Genomic DNA, 14,125 nt, shown 5'->3' with positions numbered 1-14,125 from the left:
TCCCAACTTTTTTTAGATGTGTTGTTGTCATGAAATTTAAAATCACCTAATTTTTCTCTTTAAATGATACATTTTCTCAGTTTAAACATTTGATATGTCATCCATGTTCTATTCTGAATAAAATATGGAATTTTGAAACTTCCACATCATTGCATTCCATTTTTATTACCTCCGCCAAGGAGGTTATGTTTTCGGTAGCATTGGTTGGTTTGTTGGTTGGTTTGTCTGTTAGCAACATTACAGAAAACGTTATGAACGGATTGCTCTGAAATCTTTTCCAGAGGTGTGACTGGGCACAAGTAACAATCCATTAAATTTTGGCGGTGATCCGGATCACCTTCTGGATCCCGGATTTTTTTAAAAGGATTCTTGGCGGAGGTCTGCGCTCTCCAAGTGCTAGTTCTAGTTTACAATTTGTACTTTGTCCCAACTTTTTTGGAATCGGGGTTGTACTTCTCAGACCTCTCATTGCTAATATTTATTTATGACACTAATGTAGACACTGCAGTGTTTACCATCCAGAATTAAACCTACTGTACCAGAGTTTAGGGGAATTTCTAGTTACTTAACCATAATCTTCACAATAACTCACTATTTCACAGAAAGATTGTTGGCAAGGCCACGGTCCTTGCAGTATTCAAATGTAACAGCCCATTTATAATGGCAGCATTCAAATAGTATCCAAGTTTTCAAATATTAGGCATAAATATTTACAGTTATGTTCATTTACTGGAGTTATTAGAAAGGGTTATTCCTGAAGTTTCCAACCACAGAACTCAAACATCATGGCAAAATATAGATTTGAAACATCTCGTCTCATATCAACATAACTTAAAATTACAGTTGACACAATTTTGACATGTTTAGTAGATATGATTGATTTTTACATATTAATTTCGTATTAAGTGACAGGCAGTTAGGCTGATAGGTAAGGAATTAAACATTACAAAGCATGCTATTATAAGAACAGGGTGTTATGAGTTATTTTCCAATACCTGCATTCCTGAAGTATTTTATTTCTCTTATATCACAGCAGTATACCAATGATTACAACTTGTATTAATTAAAGAAGAACACGCCAAACTTTTTATTCATTTTTAGTTATGTGTGATGTTGTGGAATGCTTATGAAACATCTCATCTCATCTCATTATCTCTAGCCGCTTTATCCTTCTACAGGGTCGCAGGCAAGCTGGAGCCTATCCCAGCTGACTACGGGCGAAAGGCGGGGTACACCCTGGACAAGTCGCCAGGTCATCACAGGGCTGACACATAGACACAGACAACCATTCACACTCACATTCACACCTACGGTCAATTTAGAGTCACCAGTTAACCTAACCTGCATGTCTTTGGACTGTGGGGGAAACCGGAGCACCCGGAGGAAACCCACGCGGACACGGGGAGAACATGCAAACTCCGCACAGAAAGGCCCTCGCCGGCCATGGGGCTCGAACCCAGGACCTTCTTGCTGTGAGGCAACAGCGCTAACCACTACACCACCGTGCCGCCCGCTTATGAAACATGAATGTGAAAAATGTGAAACGTGAGTTCCTGTTATTTTTTTCTGGCAACTTCTCATGTTAAGTCACAAAGTCATAAAAACTCTCTGTGTATGAAATCATAAAGGCTTTACATCTGACCATTACTAAATACTAACACTGGAGACTCCTATAAAAATAAAAACAAACAAACAAACAAGCAAACATGTAACTTCACAGAACATGTAACTACATCAACAATCACACTTTTTTCAAAAAACATTTTTATGTTGAAATTTCTGCATGAGATGTTACTATAGAAACAATAACTTTAATAACATTAATATAAACCTTGCAGCTGGCACCATTATCAGAGCTGCTGTTATAGAATGGTAATCAACACTTTCTAGGTTTAATTGCAAATGGTCAATACTGCAGCTACTGTATCATAATCATAACCCTTGTTTTAACAAGGATAGGCAAAGACATGGTCCAGAGACCCCTAAGGGCTTCAGAAAGCATAGCTACGGGGTCAAAGTTGTTATTATATATAGATCCATCCATCATCTGTAACCGGGTCTACAGGGTCGCAGGCAAGCTGGAGCCTATCCCAGCTGACTATGGGCGAGAGGCGGGGTACACCCTGGACAAGTTGCCAGGTTATCGCAGGGCTGACACAGAGACAAACAACCATTCACACTCTCATTCACATCTACAGTCAATTTAGAGCCACCAATTAGCCTAACCTGCATGTCTTTGGACTGTGGGGGAAACCAGAGCACCCGGAGGAAACCCACGCAGACACTGGGAGAACATGCAAACTCCACACAGAAAGGCCCCTGTCAGCTGCTGGGCTTGAACCCAGAACCTTCTGACTGTGAGGAGACAGTGCTAACCACTACACCACCGTGACGCCCATTATATATAGATATTGTAGTTATTATGCGATTCTATTAGAGCTGGCACTATCGTCAGAAAATTCAGACTATTTCTCGATAATCACCTCAAGCAACTCAGTAAAATGGCAGCCAATCACTTCATCACCATAAGTGTGGAAGAATTACAAATTATGAAAGCAAATGCTGTTCCTAAAAGCACTAAAGATGTTACATCCCTCCGAGGGCAGCCGCAGCCGCTGCATGTGAGCGGATTCACTCTGTCACAGCAAGGCTACAGACACAGCACCCTGAGGCATTTATCATCATTTCTGGGGATTTTAATCATGCTGCTTTGGACTCTACTTTGGCTGCTTTTTACCAGGCTGTGGATTGTCCAACAAGGAACAACAGGACAATTGACTTGCTGTATGCTAATTTGAGGGATGCATACAGAGTCACACCCCTCCCCCCACTAGGGAAGTCTGACCACAACCTGGTTCTTCTACAGCCGAAGTACACCCCCCTGGTTCAAAGGCAGCCTACAACAACTAGCTCCATCAGGAGGTGGTCCCCTGAAATAGAAGATGCCCTCAGAGACTGCACTGACATCACGGACTGGGATGTGCTGTTTAGCCCACACTGTGAGGACATAGAGGGGCTGACACACTGTCTGACAGATTACCTCAACTTCTGTGCAGGCGTGGTCTTCCCTGCTAAGACTGTGCTGTGTTACCCTAATAACAAGCCATGGGTAACACAGGAAGTAAAAGCTGTCCTCAACAGGAAGAAGGCCGCCTTCAGGAGCAGGGATAGGGAGGCGATGAAAGCAGCACAGCAGGAGGTAAAACACTGCGTGAGGGAAGCTAAGGACAGCTACAGGAGAAAGGTGGAGCAGAAGCTGAAGGAGAACAGCATGAGGGAGGTCTAGGAAGGTGTGAAAACCATCACAGGCCACAATACAAAGACCAGAGTCATTGAGGGGACAGTGGAGAGGGCGAACAAGTTGAATGACTCTTCAACCGGTTCAACCAGCCCACCTCCTCCCTCCCTCCCCCTCACTGCAGCCATCTCTCCTTCTTCCCTCAACACACCTCCCCCCAGTCATCACAGCAGCCCCCTCCTCCCCCTCCTCCCCCACCTCAACACAGAGTCCTCCATGCATTACTGCAGACCAGGTCAGAGGTCAACTGAGGAATCTTCATCCCAGGAAAGCAGCAGGCTCGGACAAGGTGTGTCCCTGACCACTGAAGACCTGTGCTGCTGAACTGGGTGAACCACTCCAACACATCTTCAACCTCAACCTGCAGCTAGGGAGAGTGCCCACCCTCTGGAAGACATCATGTATCGTTCCAGTTCCCAAAAAGAATCGGCCCAGCGAGCTGAACGACTTCTGACCGGTGGCACTCACTTCACATCTGATGAAGACGATGGAGCGGCTCTTCCTCAGCCTCCTCAGACCCAAGGTACAACATGCCCAGGACTGTCTGCAGTTTGTGTACCGGGCAGGTATCGGTGTGGAAGACGCCATCCTCTACCTGCCTGATCACCTGGATCTTCAGCTACCTCACTGACAGGCCGCAGTACATCAGGCTGAAGGACATCACGTCTGACACTGTGATTAGCAGCACCGGAGCACCCCACGGCATGGTGCTGGTCCCTCTTCTCTTCACCCTGTACACCATGGACTTCTGCTACAACTCGTAGCTGTGTCACGTCCAGAAGTTTGCTGACACAGCCATCGTTGGGTGTATCAGTGACGACAGAGAGGAGGAGTATAGGAGCCTGGTGAGGGACTTTGCTGTGTGGTGCAACAGGAACCATCTGCAGCTCAACACCTCGAAGACCAAGGAGCTGGTCATTGACTTTGGGAGGTCCAGACCAAGGTCACGACCAGTTCTGATCGAGGGAGTTGAGGTGGAGGCTGTGGATTCCTACAAGTACCTTGGGCTGTGGCTGGACAGCAAGCTGGACTGGACTGGACTTGCAACACCAATCACTTATAGAGGGATCCCGCATGACGTCACCGCGCCGCGAGATTTCGGTAGTCGCCATATTGGAAGACCAAGTACACATCTATGCAAGTACATACATACATAAAACAAACTACACCTGAAATGTAGCCGGGGCCGGTTCTGCCCTAATCTGGACCCGGGTGCAACATCGCGCAACCCCCCCCCCCCCCCCCCCCAAAAAAAAAAAAAAACCCACACCAGTCTAAATCAGGACAACCAGTGTTCAAACTACGGGGGTACTCGGGGGATCCGAGATCCCCTGAAACAGACATGAGATCCCTTGAAAACATGATTTGGGAAATGTTGGGAGGTCTCTAAAATATTGGCAAAATTATGTTTATTGACATAGCAATCGTGTGTAACGGGAATCATTTGCATATCCGAAGTGTTGTGTTTACATCAAAGATAAGATAAACCGATATGACAACGACTGCTGCTGCCAGGTTGGTTGTTGAGTAGCCTGACTGTTTTTTTTCTTGCGTGTGGTATCATTGTTGACGCGAGGTTGTTTTTTGAACATGCCAATGCGGACACGATTTCCCCTGATGAGTTATGACTTCAGATGCGATGCGTGTGTGGAGGTGTGGAGTCCGCGTGATATGTGCGTAAGATAGGCTTCTCATGTGTTTGGAGATCCGCGCTCCGAGACAAGCGCAAGCACCCCCCAGGGAAAAAAAGGGACCCCCCGAAAATATCCGCATAGTTCGAACACTGAGGACAACCATCACATAACTATAACTATAAACATTTTAGATCAACTATTTTAACTAAATGGGCTATAATAAATAAGCCTGCAGGCAGCCACGGCGGGCTGCCTCAGAAAAGTAACCATTCAATGACACAACTGAAAGCCTGCAGCCACGGCGGGCTGCCTCAGAAAAGTAACCATTTGTCCTACCTTAAAACTCGTTTTGCACTTTCTGCCTCCTTTTTTGTATTTTCGACCCTGCGTTTATTTTCTTTCCTTTTCTGAAAACCCGATTTGTGTCCAGACATTTTGTTCTGCTACCAACGAACTAACTCGTCAGGTCTCGTCTCTCGAGTCCGCGATGAAGGGCAACAATTGATACATTTTTACAAACAGCCAATAAACAGCCAATAGGGAGGTTGCAATGTTCAGGCTCTCCTTTGCTCACAGACACTCAGTAATGCACTTATTCTCTGTCTCCTGGCAGAAAGCTCCTTAGTTTGCTCCCCTTGTGTCTCAATCACAGCTGGTATTCTGAAGAACGACTTCTTTTCACCTTTCCCATCAGCTTTGTTGGAACACCCTAACACAGCACAAAAGTTTACCATTGTAGGTTTATGATGAATCAAGTGCCTCGTGGGTTTAAATTCCGCGCGCTGCCGTTATTTCCCCCTGATCACGAGTTTGTTGGTCTTCCAATATGGCGCAGGGTCTGTTTACTTCCGGTTTCCGGTGACGTCAGTGGGAAGGGTCTATACAGGAAGGGACAGAGCAGGCTATACTTCCTTAGGAGGCTGCGGTCCTTTAACATCTGCAGGAAACTCTTGTGGATGTTCTATCAGTCCGTGGCCGCCAGTGTCCTGTTTTACACCGTGGTGTGCTCGGGGGGCAGCACATCCAAGAAGGACACATCCAGGCTGGACAAACTGATCAGGCGGGCCGGCTCTGTGATCGGCATTAAGCTGAACTCTCTGGTGACGGTGGCAGAGAAGGGGTCTATGGACAAACTATTGAACATCATGGACAACGCCAGTCACCCTCTGTACACCGTCATCAGCAACCAGAGGAGCCTGTTCAGTGACAGAATGCTCCTTCCCAAGTGCAGGACGAACAGACTCAAAAACTCCTTTGTCCCTCACGCCATCAGACTGTACAACTCCTCTCTGGGGGGGAGGAGGGGTAACAGGAGGACAGAGGACAGGAAGGAGCAGTAGCCTAGCCTAACAATAAGCAATACCGGACAATGTGCAATATAAAAGTGCAATATCTCTCCTGCTGTCCCCCCTTTCCCCCCTCTTCTCTCTCCCCCTTCCTCTCTTCCCCATATCTTACTCTTTTTATATTTGTATATGTAAATACTTAATTTATTTTAATGTATCTAGAAGTTTTTCTCTATTTCTTTTTTCTGTTTATCTGTAATGATGCTGCTGGAATCTTAATTTCCCTGAGGGAACCCACCCAAAGGGATCAATAAAGTTTTATCTAATCTAATCTAATTTAATCTAAAACAAAGTTTGGTCTAAAACTATTCAACGGTAAGGTGGAATTGTGATTTATTTTATCTGTTTCAAAACAAAGTATATTATGTGACTCGGTGTAGATAAGTGACACAAGTCTGTGCGCATTACATTTGCATACCACTTTTGAAGACTGAAATAAATCTCATCTCATCTCATTATCTCTAGCCGCTTAATCCTGTTCTACAGGGTCGCAGGCAAGCTGGAGCCTATCCCAGCTGACTATGGGCGAAAGGCGGGGTTCACCCTGGACAAATCACCAGGACTGAAATAAATTATTTTTTAAATACAATTTTAAAAAAAAATCACTGGTGTATTTATACTTAAACAATTATCCACCTCAGGCTCAGTGAATATCTGTGAATAATAACCTCAACTTCATCTCGGCTATTATTCACCGATATTTACCTCACCTTCGGCGAATAATTGTTAATTAAATCAACACCTGATTCGAATCAAGTACTTGACAATACTGTGTAATAAAAGATTAGATTAGATTAGATTAGATTAGATTAGATTAGATAAAACTTTATTGATCCCTTTGGGTGGGTTCCCTCAGGGAAATTAAGATTCCAGCAGCATCATTACAGATAAACAGAAAAAAGAAATAGAGAAAACTTTTAGATAAATTAATATAAATTAAAGTATTTACATATACAAATATATAAAAAGAATAAGATATGGGGAAGAGAGGAAGGGGGGAGGAGGGGGGGAGAAGAAAAAAGGTGGGAGAAGGGGGGGTGGCGGTAGGAGAGATATTGCACTTTATATTGCACATTGTCCGGTATTGCTTATTGTTAGGCTAGGCTACTGCTCCTTCCCGTCCTCTGTCCTCCTGTTACCCCTCCTCCCCCCCAGAGAGGAGTTGTACAGTCCGATGGCGTGAGGGACAAAGGAGTTTTTGAGTCTGTTCGTCCTGCACTTGGGAAGGAGCATTCCCAATAGCTCCTTGGTCTTCGAGGTGTTGAGCTGCAGATGGTTCCTGTTGCACCACACAGCAAGGTCCCACACCAGGCTCCTATACTCCTCCTCTCTGTCGTCACTGATACACCCAATGATGGCTGTGTCATCAGCAAACTTCTGGACGTGACACAGCTAGGAATTGTAGCAGAAGTCTGTGGTGTACAGGGTGAAGAGAAGAGGGACCAGCACCGTGCCCTGGGGTGCTCCGGTGCTGCTAATCACAGTGTCAGACGTGATGTCCTTCAGCCTGACGTACTGCAGCCTGTCAGTGAGGTAGCTGGAGATCCAGGTGACCAGGCAGGGGTCCACTCGCATCCTGTTCAGTTTGTCCTGAAGCAGCCTCCTGAACAGGCTCCTCTGGTTGCTGATGACGGTGTGCAGAGGGTGACTGGCGTCGTCCATGATGTTCAATAGTTTGTCCATAGACCTCTTCTCTGCCACCGTCACCAGAGAGAGTCCAGCTTCCTGCCGACCACAGAGCCGGCCCGCCTGATCAGTTTGTCCAGCCTGGATGTGTCCTTCTTGGATGTGCTGCCCCTCCAGCACACCACGGTGTAAAACAGGACACTGGCAGCCACGGACTGATAGAACATCCACAGGAGTTTCCTGCAGATGTTAAAGGACCGCAGCCTCCTAAGGAAGTATAGCCTGCTCTGTCCCTTCCTGTATAAGTGATTGGTGTTGCAAGTCCAGTCCAGCTTGCTGTCCAGCCACAGCCCAAGGTACTTGTAGGAATCCACAGCCTCCACCTCGACTCCCTCGATCAGAACTGGTCGTGACCTTGGTCTGGACCTCCCAAAGTCAATGACCAGCTCCTTGGTCTTCAAGGTGTTGAGCTGCAGATGGTTCCTGTTGCACCACACAGCAAGGTCCCGCACCAGGCTCCTATACTCCTCCTCTCTGTCGTCACTGATACACCCAATGATGGCTGTGTCATCAGCAAACTTCTGGACGTGACACAGCTAGGAATTGTAGCAGAAGTCTGTGGTGTACAGGGTGAAGAGAAGAGGGACCAGCACCGTGCCCTGGGGTGCTCCGGTGCTGCTAATCACAGTGTCAGACGTGATGTCCTTCAGCCTGACGTACTGCAGCCTGTCAGTGAGGTAGCTGGAGATCCAGGTGACCAGGCAGGGGTCCACTCGCATCCTGTTCAGTTTGTCCTGAAGCAATAGGGGCTGGATGGTGTTGAAGGCACTCGAGAAGTCCAAGAAGAGGATCCTCACTGTGCGATTTCCCTTATCCAGATGCGAGTGGGCTCGGTGTAGCAGGTAGAGGATGGCGTCTTCCACACCGATACCTGCCCAGTACACAAACTGCAGACAGTCCTGAGCATGTTGTACCTTGGGTCTGAGGAGGCTGAGGAAGAGCCACTCCATCGTCTTCATCAGATGTGAAGTGAGTGCCACCGGTCAGAAGTCGTTCAGCTCGCTGGGCCGATTCTTTTTGGGAACTGGAACGATACATGATGTCTTCCAGAGGGTGGGCACTCTCCCCAGCTGCAGGTTGAGGTTGAAGATGCGTTGGAGTGGTTCACCCAGTTCAGCAGCACAGGTCTTCAGTAGTCGGGGACACACCTTGTTCGGGCCTGCTGCTTTCCTGGGATGAAGCTTCCTCAGTTGACCTCTGACCTGGTCTGCAGTAATGCATGGAGGAGTCTGTGTTGAGGTGGGGGAGGAGGGGGAGATGCTGTGATGACTGGGGGGAGGTGTGCTGAGGGAAGAAGGAGAGATGGCTGTAGTGAGGGAGAGGGTGGGGGGGATGTGGGCTGGTTGAACCGATTGAAAAAGTCATTCAACTCATTCGCCCTCTCCACTGTCCCCTCAACAACTCTGGTCTTTGTATTGTGGCCTGTGATGATTTTCACACCTTCCTAGACCTCCCTCATGCTGTTCTCCTTGAGCTTCTGCTCCACCTTCCTCCTGTAGCTCTCCTTAGCTTCCCTTATGCAGTGTTTTACCTCCTGCTGTGCTGCTTTCATTGCCTCCCTATCCCTGCTCCTGAAGGCGGCCTTCTTCCTGTTGAGGACAGCTTTGACGTCCTGTGTTACCCACGGCTTGTTATTAGGGTAACACCGTACAATCTTAGCGGGGGAGACCACATCTGCATAGAAGTTAAGGTAATCTGTCAGACAGTGTGACAGCCCCTCTATGTCCTCACAGTGTGGGCTAAGCAGTACATCCCAGTCCATGATGTCATAACAGTTCCTGAGGGCATCTTCCATTTCAGGGGACCACCTCCTGATGGAGCTAGTTGTTGCAGGCTGCCTTTGAACCAGGGGGGTGTACTTCGGCTGTAGAAGAACCAGGTTGTGGTCAGACTTCCAGGTCATCACAGGGCTGACACACAGACACAGACAACCATTCACACTCACATTCACACCTACGGTCAATTTAGAGTCACCAGTTAACCTAACCTGCATGACTGTGGGGGAAACCGGAGCACCCGGAGGAAACCCACGCGGACACGGGGAGAACATGCAAACTCCACACAGAAAGGCCCTCGCCGGCCACGGGGCTCGAACCCAGGACCTTCTTGCTGTGAGGCGACAGCGCTAACCACTACACTACCGTGCCGCCCCTTGAGAAATATTTATTTAAGATAATAATGCTGAAGCCATCTGGGATTACAAGTTTAAAAGGAATTTCATTTCAGCTGAAATCTGTACAGTGAGTCACTATTTTACAGAAAGATTGCTGGCAAGGCCACCATGTCCCTGTCACACACACACACAGTCTCTCTCTCTCTCTCTCTCTCTCACACACACACCTATTCCTGTTTACTCACTACTCCCTGAAGTTGCCTTGTGGCTCAGGGAGGGAGTCAGACATTTTCATTGACACTTTAACGCCCCCTCCGCCCCAGAAAACACTTTTTTTCAGTGGGCGGAGACTAACTGGAAATATACACTTTATTGATTGGCAGCTGTGTTGGCCAATCAGGATGGTTTTTCTGATGGCCGCTTGGGTCTCCTGTGGTATTTCTGTGCCAACATTCTTCCCGAAAGCATAGTTTGCTCATCTGAAAGTTTATCTTACTGGACTATTAGTTATTTAATTATCGTAGTCAAATTGTGGCTATTCACTATTTGGAGGGTAAAGCCTTGGGGAAAAAATAACTAGTACAAAACATCACGGTTAAGCTACGAAGATGGTATGAAAACGCTGAACAGGTAAGACGCCGCTTTGTGTGTGTGGTTTTTTTTTTTAAATATTATTATAGTTTTACTAACGCGTATTATGGAACACGTTGGCGTGGTTAGATAACTGTCCCAGTCAGGGTACTGAACTCAGTAGCTAGCCTGCTTTTGTTAGCATGGCCTAGCTGAATGAGCTGCTGTGTGCTTGCTAGCTTCTTTAGCACCGCTGATGTTTGTTAGCTCCTAAAAAGCTGGTCAAAACTACACCATGTTATCTTTACGATGAGGGAAGTGTCCAGATAAAAGTGAAAAGTCGAAGTTGTCTCATATTCTAGTCAGTCAGCTTGGTTGAAAATGTTCTACGCCACTAAGAAATGATTATGGCGGTGTCCGTTAGCAACAGGACCGAGGACACGAAGCTCCAGTCTGATTTTTATGGGTTCCCAGACGTCCTTCTTCTTCTTCTTCTTTATAATGACTTAAACTGTTCATCTTGCTTTGCAAAACCAAAAATGTCCAGTCGAGAATAAAACGTCTGATATAGGGATATGAAAATGTTATCTGGTGTTCAATGGGCTACGTTCAAATCTTTTTTTTTTTTTTTTTAGTCATACTGTATGTTTATTAGATCACTGCATCCTGTGAGGTTGGAAAGACAGTTAGAATTGTAGTATAAGAGATAATTAACTTGTTATTTGCTGTAAAGAATATCATTCAGCGGCTTTGAAGTACAGGCATCCCAGAAGCCAGTAGATAATCCCACATGGATGCTGTAGACATGAACCTAATAAGAGGATCACAAAGACTCCCAGGACTCTTCGTTGAACATCCTTTCAACACATTTACTAATGTTTTCTCTTCTAATTTGGTGGTGGTGGTGTCACCTCACAGCAAGAAGGTCCTGGGTTCGAGCCCAACAGCTGGCGAGGACCTTTCTGTGTGGAGGTTTTTTTTTTTTAAAGAAACCTTTATTCGTCACATGCACACTTCAAGCACAGTGAAATTCATCCTCTGCATTTAACCCATCTGAAGTAGTGAACACGCGCGTGCACGCACACACCCAGAGCAGTGGGCAGCCACACCAGAATGCCTGGGGAGCAGTCAGGGGTTCGGTACCTTGCTCAAGGGCACCTCAGCCTAAGGCCGCCCCATGTCAACGTAACTGCATGTCTTTGGATTGTGGGGGAAACCGGAGCACCTGGAGGAAACCCACGCAGACACGGGGAGAACATGCAAACTCCACACAGAAAGGCCCTCGCCAGCCGCTGGGTTCGAACCTGGAACCTTCTCGCGGTGAGGCGACTGTGCTAACCACTACACCACCGTGCCATGTTCTCCCCGTGTCTGTATGGGTTTCCCCCGACAGTCCAAAGACAGATCTAATTGGTGGCTCTAAGTTGACCGTTGGTGTGAATGGTTGTTTTGTCTCCATGTCAGCCCTGCGATAACCTGGCGACTTGTCCAGGGTGTACCCCGCCTCTCGCCCATAGTCAGCTGGGATATTCTCCAGCTTGCCTGCGACCCTGTAGAACAGGACAAGTGGCTACAGATGATGGATGGATGGATCCTGTGAGGTTGGAAAGACAGTTAGAATTGTAGTATCAGAAAAATCACTTGCTGTAATGAATATCATTCAGGGGCTTTGTAGAAGTACAGACATCCCAGAAGCCAGTAGATAATCCCACATGGATGCTATAGACATGAACCTAATAAGAGGATCAGAAAGACTGTTCATTGTTTATCCCAGGACTCTTCACCATTCTCCCTTATTGAACACCCTTTCAACACATTTACTAATGTTTTCTCTTCTAATATAGTTGAAGAGTGTTCGGTGACACGGTGGTGTAGTGGTTAGCACTGTCGCATCACAGCAAGATGGTTCTAGGTTTGAGGCCAGTGGTCGATTGGGGCCTTTCTGTGTGGCATCTGCATGTATTCCCCTTGTCTACATGGGTTTCCTCCGGGTGCTCCGGTTTCCCCCACAGTCCAAAGGCATGCGGTTAGGTTAACATGGGGCATCCATGTCCCGAAGGTCCTTGGGCACTGTAGCATAGCTGCCCACTGTTGTGTGTGTGCGTGCATGTGTGCGCGCGCGCGCACTCATTTGTGTGTGTTCACTGCTTCAGATGGGTTAAATACAGAGGAGGCATTTCACTGTGCTTGACTGGATGTGTGATAAAGGCTTCTTGTTCTTGATCATTTATAATCCAACTATCCCTATCTAGTGTCACCCAAAAGAGAATTTTGGTTTAATTTTGTCTGTTTCCTCTCGAGGCTTCTTCCTCAAGCTGTCTCAGAGAGGTTTTCTTTGCCTTTGTTGTGTCTTGATTGCTTGTTACACTCTCAGAAAATAAAGTACATCATTGTACCTTTAGGGGTACAATGACTTGTCAGTGGGGCAGTATTGTCTAAGGCAGGGGTTTTCAAAGTGTGGGAGAGTGAGCCCCCCCCTCGGAGAGCAAATAAACAACCGCGCCCCCCCTTACAATTTTTGTTGTTGCTATACTTAATGTTCCATTTGTATTTTTAAAAAATGGTTGTTGTACACATTATTTTTTTCTTTTTCACATTTTAAACATCTGTGCTTTTTAAAACATCTTGTTTTACACATTTTAAACATCTCATAGCATCGTTAGCTAGCACCTCTTGGCAGACAACAGACGTGTGGCAGTGGAGCATCTTCAGATCCAGTCCATGAAAATCCAAACTTTAAATAATCGTGGTCATACTTCCTTCTTTTTTCAGTCCCCCAGGGTTTCACGGGCCTTTTTTGTGATTGTTGCGGGCTAAAATGTCTGATGTTGCGGGGGTTTTCCAAAAAAAAATTGCGATGAAAGTTGCGGTGTTTTTTAGGTTTACATTGCGGGAGGAAGTGAAAGTTGCGAGAAATTGTTGCGATTTTCTCTTTTTGTGATTAAAATTGAGTGATATGTTAAATATTAAGTTATTACTGAAAAACTATTGATTAAAAACAAACAGACACTGAGAAATGGTCCTATAAACAACTTTACCAATATAAAAGATTACCAGGACTACAAAAATGCAGAAAAATAGGCTTTACTTATCCAAATGCACCTGTTGGTTCAAAAGTTAAAGTGCAGAGAACCTCACAGCACAACATGAAGTTACCTTAAAATATAATATAAATGCCTCAGCTTTCATTTAAGAAAAAAACTATTAATACTAGTACTGTGTACAGTCAGTCTCTCCTGAAGACTAAATTAAACAATAATTATAAACTAATTAAATAAATGGCTCAGGCTTCATAGAAGAAAAAAAACAATTTGAACAGAATCTCACAGTATGATGCTGAAGCTGCCTAAACAATGGAAAATAAAATACCATTTTGGCAAAAATGTTGGCATCCATTAATTTCTTGTATTAAGTAAAAAAAAATAAAGTGCACACAGTCCTTCACTGTAAACATGACACACTCAGTGTTGCCAGATAC

The 14,125-nt window shown here is 45.9% G+C and overlaps 1 protein-coding gene across 1 annotated transcript in view; it reads left to right on the top strand.

Moving 5' to 3' along the window:
* Positions 1-10,464: 10,464 nt before the first annotated feature.
* LOC132873129 (interleukin-6 receptor subunit beta-like) overlaps positions 10,465-14,125 on the top strand; it is a 30,264-nt gene continuing 26,603 nt past the window's right edge. Inside the window, exon 1 of the mRNA XM_060908393.1 lies at positions 10,465-10,707. The gene's annotated coding sequence lies outside the window, so the exon portion shown is untranslated. The remainder of the gene's footprint in view (positions 10,708-14,125) is intronic.

The sequence above is a fragment of the Neoarius graeffei genome, chromosome 25, assembly GCF_027579695.1.
Source record: "Neoarius graeffei isolate fNeoGra1 chromosome 25, fNeoGra1.pri, whole genome shotgun sequence".
NCBI lineage: Eukaryota > Metazoa > Chordata > Actinopteri > Siluriformes > Ariidae > Neoarius > Neoarius graeffei.
This window is presented reverse-complemented; position numbering and strand designations above follow the sequence as displayed.